Source organism: Sciurus carolinensis, chromosome 2 (assembly GCF_902686445.1).
Source record: "Sciurus carolinensis chromosome 2, mSciCar1.2, whole genome shotgun sequence".
Taxonomy (NCBI): Eukaryota; Metazoa; Chordata; class Mammalia; order Rodentia; family Sciuridae; genus Sciurus; species Sciurus carolinensis.
The window spans coordinates 40933217-40942966 of record NC_062214.1 but is presented as its reverse complement, the minus strand read 5'-3'; the positions used below and the strand labels follow the sequence as shown (position 1 = coordinate 40942966).

Here is a 9750-nt window from a genome sequence, read left to right as displayed (position 1 = left end):
GGAAGAGGGAATACTTTGAAATAGGGTAGTTACAGAAGGAATCCCTAGGAAGTGATATTACAACTCAGGTTTCAAGGATGACAAGGTAGCTGCACAGTAAATATGGGAAGAAAGGATTTTCAAGTTCAAGGGCTTGAGGCTGGAAAAAACTTGGCTTATTCTAGGAATGGACGGAATGTCAGTAGGCAGTATTATAAGCCAAATCGAGAGCCACATAGGATGGGATTGGAAAGACAGATCATATAGATCCTTGAACTTTTTACTTAAATGCTTTGATTGCACGTGTATTCGTTAGTACAGATTAAGTTATGAGGGTAACAAGTGACTCCTAAATCTCAAAGCTTTATTTTTCACTCATGTCACCTTACTAATGGCGGTTGCCTGAATCTCAACTCTGTCTTCATTCCAGGTTCTATGTTGATGGGGCAGGCTGTCTAAGATTTTGCTGATCATGATGGCAGGGGAAAAAAAGAGTGAGACTTAAAGCTTCTGCCTGAAGTGACTCATGCCATTTCTGCTTACATATGATAGGACAAAACAAGTCCCATGTCCACATTCAAGTTTGGTAGGATGAGGATGTGTTCTACTCCTCCAGGGAAGGGTAATTACAATTGGTGTAATTATCTCCTTGTATCTTTATCCTTCCATACATGCTAACTGAGACAGCTGTACCTCCTTTTCCATTATTTACACATTAATTACAGGTATTGTCATAGAAAAGATACCTTTAACAAATAAAAATGCACCAAATGTCAATATTTTACGTATACATGTTTCAAAAACTCCAATCCCTAATTTTCTAAATTATAGCAAACAATTTTATCTTAATGGGTCTTTAATTTGGCGGCAAAGTTTAAGTCAACTTCAGTAGAATAGGATTTCATGTTTACTACCTAACTGTAAGGACCATTTATTTATCCTTTAGTAAAGAGTTTTGAGCTGGAGAATGAGTCATTTGCCTACAGAACAAAATAGCTGAACCTAATGCTAATAATTTATCAAGTGCTTTTACAAATGTTTAATATCTTGACACTTTATTCATGTTTAGATTTCTGAGTTCAGGCATTTATTAATGTGTCCATTTTACAAATCAAGAAATGGAGACACTTTTTTTTTCTTAAAGCCCCACAACTGGGTCAGAGTCTGAACAAGAATTTAAACAGGTATCATTTTCCCTTTTAATCTTGAAAGCCACCAATGAAGTTAAGCAATGTTTGATGGAATCTGAGGTCAAGGTAAGAGAAAAGTGAAGAAGGATTCAGAGAGAAACCTTAGAATGACAAAGACATGAAAAATTGGACATAGGTGAAAATCTAGAAGTGCTTGAATCATGTCACATTATCTTCGCAGTCACCCTGAAGCATTGTGTTGGGGTTGCCCATTGCAACATGAGACTGTCCTGCCTATAAATTTTTTCCCCTAATCAAACCTTGTTTACTTCTTGAAAAATGCTCCTATGGTACATCAGTCTAGAAAACATATTCTTAAATGATTCTATCTCTGGTTTTGATAAAAGAAATGATTTGAATGTCTTCTGGAACAATACCCCCTGGGAGCACATATTCCATAGGAGATAAAGTGAATTAAATTTTATGGATTAAATACATATTTGATTTCAAAGAACAGTTTTTGGTAGTGATTTTTGGTGACCCATCATCATGCTTTAACCATTACATAATTCTATCATTTCTATCACCATGCTGTCAACAGTAGACTGAGGAGGATCATGGTCATCACAGTGGTCAGCTCATAGAAAGTGCTGGAGAATTCCAGTAATGGGTGATGAAACCATGTTCATAGAACCATTGACTTTATCTCAACAACTTATGTCTGCATGAAGTTGTTGCTCAAGTCATGAATTTTCTAGTGCTTAAACAAAATGTTAACATTGGGATTTGTGTCCATGCAGACTACTTTGTAATTTAAAGTTTGCAAAGTATGGCCAAAACACTGATCTTTTTTAGGGGATAAGATTGACTTACATAGATTTTTTTTTTTTTTTTTGTACTGGGGATCAAACCCAGGGCTTTGGGCATGCTAGACAAGCACTTTACCATTGAGCTATATCCTCAGCCCTTTTTTAAATGTTGAGACAGGGTCCCACTAGGTTGCGCAGGCTGGCCTCCAACTTGTCATTCTTCTGCCTCAGCCTCATGAGTCACTGGTATTACAGGCATGTGCCATCATGCTTGGCTTACAGGGGTGATTTTAAATACACATATTTATAGCCTAGTAGTATTAAGTGAACATTTCAAGTTTTTAATTGCTTGTGGCTAAAGAACAAATTTCACGAAACAGATAATTCTACATTATCCTCTCAAACGAATTTTATTTGCACTCTGCTCTAACAAATATAGTATGAAGGCAACAGTTGTTTAAGTGTCTTAGTGTATGGCACAGATGAAAAGAAACAAACGGATTGAGAAGCAGCCCAGCATTTCAAGGCTGGTTTAACAAAAGAGGCACGTATTATCCTATTGAGCAGTTTATACCAGAAGATTTTTTTCTTTGCAAGCAACAGACTACATTTATTTGCATTAAGTAAAAACATATCTTGATCAAGAAAATTACTTTTTTTCTGATTTTCCTTTATATCACAAATGTCAGGATAAGGCAAATCCTTAATGAGTCATATGATAAAAACCCTATTCCCCAAGAAAATATATTGAATGTATTCTGCTAACTTTGTTATTTTTCAAAGCACAGCCGACATGCGCCACATACAGAGAAATGTCTTTTCACATCAAATGCATCAGGCAGAACTGTATTAATTCACAAAGAGGCTTTTCAGTGTTTCATAGAAAGATTTACAATTAGCTGTGGTGATTAATATGTGACCCAGTATCACAGACCGTGTTTCGGATGCCTTCTTTGTAAGCTTTTATGAAAGAGGACTTGTCCATCATCTGAATAGTTACCAGCTAGAGGAAAAGCCCCTTTGTCTCTCCTCCAGTGAGTACCTTTTTAATTAGGAGTATTATGTTGAAGTCCTACTTCGATCCTCTGTATGCAAACATGACTAATATAGGGCTATTTTCCTCCCTCCCTCCTGTAACCCTTCGTGCCACATAGCCTGGTTGAAGTATGGTTGAAAATTGACATCCAAAATTCATGTGCCGGAGAATTAATCAGCTTTTCAAATTTATTCCCTTGTACAACCTGTGCAATGACAAAGCCAGAACATATAGGTTTCCTGTGTCGAGGTGTCTTCGATCTGGCCAGTAGCTAGATTTTTTTAAAATAGTTCACTATTGAAATGTAAATTAACTGCATTATTTGTTTCAAAGCATATAATCATATAGCCAAATAGCAACCATAAAGCATAACAAAGCAAAGAGGAAAGCGCAATCTAATCATACAATGAAGTTTAAACAAATCCAGCAATGGAGCTGATGATATTTACTCCTCATTCTCTTAGCTTCCTAGATACAAAGGTTACTTTCCTTTCCCTCCAGTTTTCACACAGAGAACTCCCTCCTCCCATTCTTAGCCCACCCCCGTTTAAAAATGAATGAATGAAATGACTGTGGATGATAAGGAGACTGCCCCGACTGGAATAACTCCAATTCTGGCTGTTCCTCCCAGGGATATTAGGTCTTTTTCATCTTTCTGTCTCTCTTATCTCCTTTGTATTGTGTTCAACTGTAACTCATGATGGAGACTGAGTAGCACTAACTTTTGAAGTCACTATAAAACAAGTTCCTAGCAGATTGTACTTGTCAAGCACTTGATGAGAATGACGAAGATGTTGAATTGAGTTACAAAGATGGCATGAAATACAGAAATATCAATAGCTGCATGGCATTGTTTCTTAGATTATCTAAAATAAGCCTTTCCTTGCTTTTCTAGAAAGCAATGTCTAATGGGAAAAAAGGACATATGTGCTTCCATATCAAACTATAGAATAACAGCTGAAGGAGAAATGGCCATGTTTCAACATCATGGAGTCACTTAAATATCATTGCTATGTCGATAAACAGCTTTTTAAAAAATAAGTGTCGTTAAAACATATGACATATGCAGAGTTATAATTTGCTAATTATTCCAGTATACCAAATAAGCCATCCAGAAGGGGCAATAAATTCAGAAAGACCAAAAGAAAAGTCATGGAAGATGATTATTTTCAAAAGGAAAGGGCAAAACTGAAGGATTGGATGGGATATTTAGGATGCAGATGTACTCTCATTTTAGAAGTGATTCAATCATTTTTCTCCCTCTCAAGTAAAATATCTTATAATCCTAATGCTCTATTTAGAAGATAGAAGAAGATATGCAAGAAATGAAATCAGTTTCCATAGAAAACAATGGAATGGCCTTGGAACCAGAGAGGCTGTGGGAAGCAGACATCTATCTGCCTTATGTTGACTCTGGGATGGATACTTGTGATGATACCTGGCTGCCTCTGGCCATCATTTCTGTGCCTACTGCCCATCGGCATCTTAAGTTGTTAGTACTGCTGCTCCCCTTCAGGCCATACTCAATGGTTTTCTAAGTGAGGGGACCAGCCATCCAATTAAGACTTGGACTTTGCATAAGCAAACCACAGCATTTAAATGCAGGCCAGAGAGCCAGCACAGCAAGGAAAAGCCCTGACTGCTTCTAACCTCAAATGAGAATCCTTTTTTTTTTTTTTGCGGGGAGGGGGCATCAAACCTTCAGTAAATATGCAATCTTCCTTTATGGAAAACCATGTAGAGAGATTTCAAGTGGAAATGTCAAAGCTAATAGGCATTAATAACAAGCACAGGTTAGAGTCCTAAATGCATTGGCCCCTCTTTGCTCTTCACAACACTACCTAGCTAAGTTCATCCTTTACAGTTGTGTAGCAAAGAGTTACATCTCCCTGGTGGGCTCTATGCTGAAGTATACAGTAAGACTCAGGACCCAAGTAAGCTCTGCTCAAAGTCAATATCAAAGTTGAGTGCCTGTGTCCTCTGAAGTACTGTGAAGGAAGAGACCCTGATGCTGTCAGGAACTCCGCTCCTTGTTATGCACATGTGTTCTGCCCTGGGTTAAATCCTACTTGCACCATTCTCATTAACTACACAGAACAAACTGTACCTTGGGAATCCCTTAAAAAATAAATTTTCAACTCATTGTCCAGATCTTTTCCAAGTGAATTTCTGAGTGGTTTGCTCATTCCCTATTCTTCCTCCTTTGTGGATTATACTGATATGGAGCTTGGCGATTCCTGAAATTTCACCTGCAACTTGTCAATCATCTTCCTCCTCTTTCTTTGAAAAAACCACTGTATGACCAGCTTTGTGAAATAACCAAGAGAGCAGAGAGGGATCAGGAGACACATGGGAGTGTTAAAATGTGCCACTGTGACCCTGGGGCAAAGTTGTGCGAGGAAAGACAGAAATAACAAGGATAGTGCCTGAAAGATGTGATAACATGGGTCTTCCCACCAAATTAAGGAAACATTTTTTTTTTTCTTTCTTTTTCTGCAGGTAAACAGAACAAAATGTAGCTGGAGAAATTAGAGCAAAGGATCCCCCATCTTTCCATGAGACTTGCCTTCCCCCCTCCCCCACCCTCCTCCACAGTATGTGCTGTCATCTTCCCAAACTCCCCCAGGGCCAAGAGAAGCCTTGCAACTCCGAGCGGGACTGTCATTTAGTTGCATTTCTTTGTTCCTTTGCTTCATCTTGTGCCCCTGCCGGAAGACAAAGAGAAACCATTTGTTAGATTAAAGATAAGTGATCTTCACAGGCTTAGCAAGGAATATCACTTTAATACAGCCATTTAAATGTCTCTGACCCCTCAAAAAGGCCTAGAAATATCTTATTTGACTATCAAAGAGCTTTGGATATCTGAGCTGTAATTGCTGGCACATGGTATCTTTAAAGAGCATACAAATCACAGCTAATAAATGTAGCCACCATTGATAACCTGCTTTAGCTGATGGGATAATTAATGCAACTCTTCAAAGTATTCTTTGAAAAACCTAATTTTGATTTGACGTATCCTTTTCCTGGCCCATTCACACATATTCCAGGGATGAGCATAGGAATAATAATATTTTATATAGTGCTGATTTGCAAAAGTCATTGATGTTTATACCACCATTTGAGACTTTTCTTAGTATCTGGTGTGTTCCACACCCATAAGAGAACTCTGGGAAGATCCTCTGCCCTAGAAGGGTCTATACTTTAGATTTTTAAAATTGAGATATGATTCACCTGTAGGAAAATGCACAGGTCTTAATTATATAGTTTCTTCTGTTTTGAAAAGAAAATGCAGTTGAAGTCATACCACGATCAAAATATAAAAGCATTTCTATCATTCTAGAAATTTCCCTTCTCTAAGTCTACTCCTGCTGGAACCAACAATTTTCTGATTTCCATGATGGTAGGATTTATTTTTCTTCATGTAGAACTCCCTAAAAATGGAACCACACAAGTGTCTTTTCTGTGCCTGGCTCCTTTCACTCAGCATAAAACTTGAGAATCATTTATTTTGCTGCTTACTGACCACAAGCTCTTCTATTGTATTGGTAACTAGTCCTACATTGTATAGATGTATCACATTTTTAAAATATTCTATTCTGCTGTGAAACATTTGGATTATGTCCAGTTTGGGACTTTGGTGAATAATATTACTATGAAAATTTTTTTAAAAAATGTTAAATGACTCATTAATTCTACATGTTAATGGGGTTCAACGTTGATATTTCCTTTCATGCCCACTGACCATATTCAACTACTTTCTTCCACCTCCCCACACACCTTCCTAGCAATCAATATTCTAATTTCAGGTTGACATTTAGTTTCCACATGTAAGAGAACATGCAGTACTTGTCTTTGGCTTATTTCACTTCTATCCAATTTGCTGCAGATGACAGAATTTCATTCTTCTTTATTCCCCATTGCATATATATGACCAATTTTATTCATTGATTTGTTGAGGGACAACTAGACTGATTCCATATCTTGGCTATTGTGAATAGTGCTGCAGTAAAGGTGGGCATGTAGAAATCTCTTTGGTATGCTGATCTCATTCCCTATGGATTTGAGTGGGATTGGTGGACACATGGTAGTTCTATTTTTAGTTTTTTATTTTTTTTTTAGGAACTGATACTCTTCACCACAGTAGCTGTACTAATTTATATTCCCACTAACAGTGTGGAGTTCCTTTTTTCTCCATATGCTCGCCAGCATCTGTTATTATTTTGATAATAGGCATTTAACTGGGGTTGTGGTCTTGATAGCTAATGATGTTGAGCATTTTCTCATGTTGGCCATTCACATTTCTTCTAATAAAAAAAAGTCTATTCAGATCATTTGCCAATTTTTAAAATTAGATTACTAGTTTATTACTGTGCTTTTTTGAGTTTTTTATATATTCTGGATATTAACCTTCTGTCAGATAAATAATTAGTTGGCAAATATTTTTCCCTCTCTGTAGGTTGTCTCTTCATTTTGTTGATTGTTTCCTTTGCTGTGAAGCCTTTCAGTTTGATGTAATTCCATTTTGTCAAATTTTCCTTCATGTACTTTTGAGGTCCTTTCCAGAAAATCATTGCCTGCACCAATGTCTTGAGATGTCTCTGTTTTTTTCTAGTAGTTTCAGAGTTTTAGGTATTACATTTAAGTCTTTGATCCACTTTGAGTTGAATTTTGTACAAGGTGAGAGGTAGGGGTCAAATTTCAATCCTGTGCCTGTGAATATCCAGTTTCTCCAGCATCATTTGTTGAAGAGCCCTCCTTTTTCCATTGTATGTTTTTGGAACCCATTGCCAAGAAGCAGTTAGCTGTGGGTGTGTGGCTCTCTGGGATCTGTTCAATTCATTGATCTGTGTGTCTGTTTTCACTCCAGTACTATGGTGTTTTGATGACAGTAGTTCTTTAGTATGTCTTGAAATCCAGTATTGTGGTGCATTCAGCTTGGTTTGTTTTAATTTAGATCGCTTTAGCTATTCAGGGACTTATGGTGCTTTCATAAGAATTTTTGAAAAATTTTAAAATATTTCTGTGAAGCAGTTATTGGTATTTTAATGGGATTGCATTGACTCCTAAGATTGCTTTAGGTCACATGAACATGGGAGATGTTTCCATTTTTTTGTGTCTTTAATATCTTTCATCAGTGTTTTATAATTTTTATGGTAGAGGTCTTTCACTTCCTTGGTTAATTCCTAGGTATTTTATTTTATTGTGCTATGACAGCTTTCATGATTTCTTTTTCAGAAAATTTGTTATTGGTATATAGAAAAGGTCTAGAATTTCCCCTATGTAGAATCACATCTCCAAATAGGGATAATTTTACTTCTTCCTTTGATATTTATCTTTTATTTCCTTCTCTTGCCTAACTGCTCTGGGTAAAACTCCTAGTACTGTATTAGATAAGGGCAGTGAAAGTGGACACCCTGGTGTTGTTATTGATCTTAGAGGAAAGGTTTTCAGCTTTTCCTAATTTACCATGATGTTGACTTTGTATTTGCAGTATACAGGCTTTATTTCATTGAGGTACAAACCTTATAAACCTAAGTTTTCTAGGGTTTTCATCATGAAGGTATATAAAATTATATCAAATACTTTATCATTGTCTTTTGAGATAATCATAGTTTCCTCATCTTATTGATAAAATGAATTACATTTTTTGAGTAATTGAACCACCCTTGCATTCCTGGGATAAAACTAACTTGATCATGGTGAATGATCTTTATGACACACTGTTGAATTTGATTTGCTAGTATTTTGTTGAGGATTTTTAATGTGTTCATCAAGGATATTGATCTACATCTTTCTCTGTATGTTCTTGTCTGATTTTGGTAATGGGGTAATGATGGCCTCATAGAATGAGCTGGAAGGGTCCCCTCTCTTGTAATTCTATTGAATAGTTTGGGAAGCATTGCTATTAGCTCTTTTTAAAAGTTTGGTAGAATTCAGAAGTGGAGTCATTCAGTCCTGAGCTTTTCTTTGTTGGAAGACTATTACTGATTCATTCTCATTGTTTGATAGTGCTCAGGTCTTTTATATCATCTTGAGTCAATTTTGGTAGGTCATATGTGTCCAGAAATTTATCCCTTTTCTTTTAGGATTTCTAATTTGTGAGCATATAGTTTTTCAAAGTAGTCCCTAATGATCTTTTGTATTTCTATGGTATTGAAGGTAATGTCTACTTTTTCCTCTCTATTTATTAGTGTCTTCTTTTTTCTCAATTTTGCCTTTATGCTCATTGGTGTTTATTTTTTTCAGTAAACCATTTGTTTCACCTTTATATCACTCTTTTAAATCTCTATTTTTATCCAGGAACAGTGGCACATGCCTGTATTCCCAGTGGCTGGGGAGGCTGAAGCAAAAGGAACATTGAGTTCAAAACCAGCTTCAGCAACTTAGTGAGGCACTAAATAACAGCAAGACTCTGTCTCTAAATAAAATATAAAAAATGGGTTGGGAATGTGGCTCAGTGGTTAAATGCCCCTGGGTTCAATCCCTGGTACTAAAAGATAAAAAAAAAAAAATCTCTATTTCTGCTTTGATCTTTTTTCTTTCTGCTAATATTGGGTTTGTTTGCTCTTGCTTTTCTAAGTCCTTAAGATACATTTTGATTTACGATTTTGTTTCTTTGAACTCTATTTTTTTTTTTTTTTAAGGATGGCACTCCTGGCTATAAACTTTCCTCTTATTACTGTTTTTGTTGCATTCCAAGGGGTTTAGCACAGTGTGTTTCCTTGGATTTCATATTTTTTTTTTTTATTTCATAAGTTCCCTTCTCACTTTCTCAATGACCCATTGTTTATTTAAA

General features: G+C 36.3%; 1 protein-coding gene across 3 annotated transcripts in view; it reads right to left on the bottom strand.

Annotated features, from left to right (window-relative positions):
* Positions 1–2312: 2312 nt before the first annotated feature.
* The window catches only part of Macrod2 (mono-ADP ribosylhydrolase 2), a 2075735-nt gene continuing 2068297 nt past the window's right edge, over positions 2313–9750 (bottom strand). For all 3 annotated transcript variants that reach the window (XM_047537628.1, XM_047537632.1, XM_047537630.1), the window contains one exon: positions 2313–5659. The gene's annotated coding sequence lies outside the window, so the exon portion shown is untranslated. The remainder of the gene's footprint in view (positions 5660–9750) is intronic.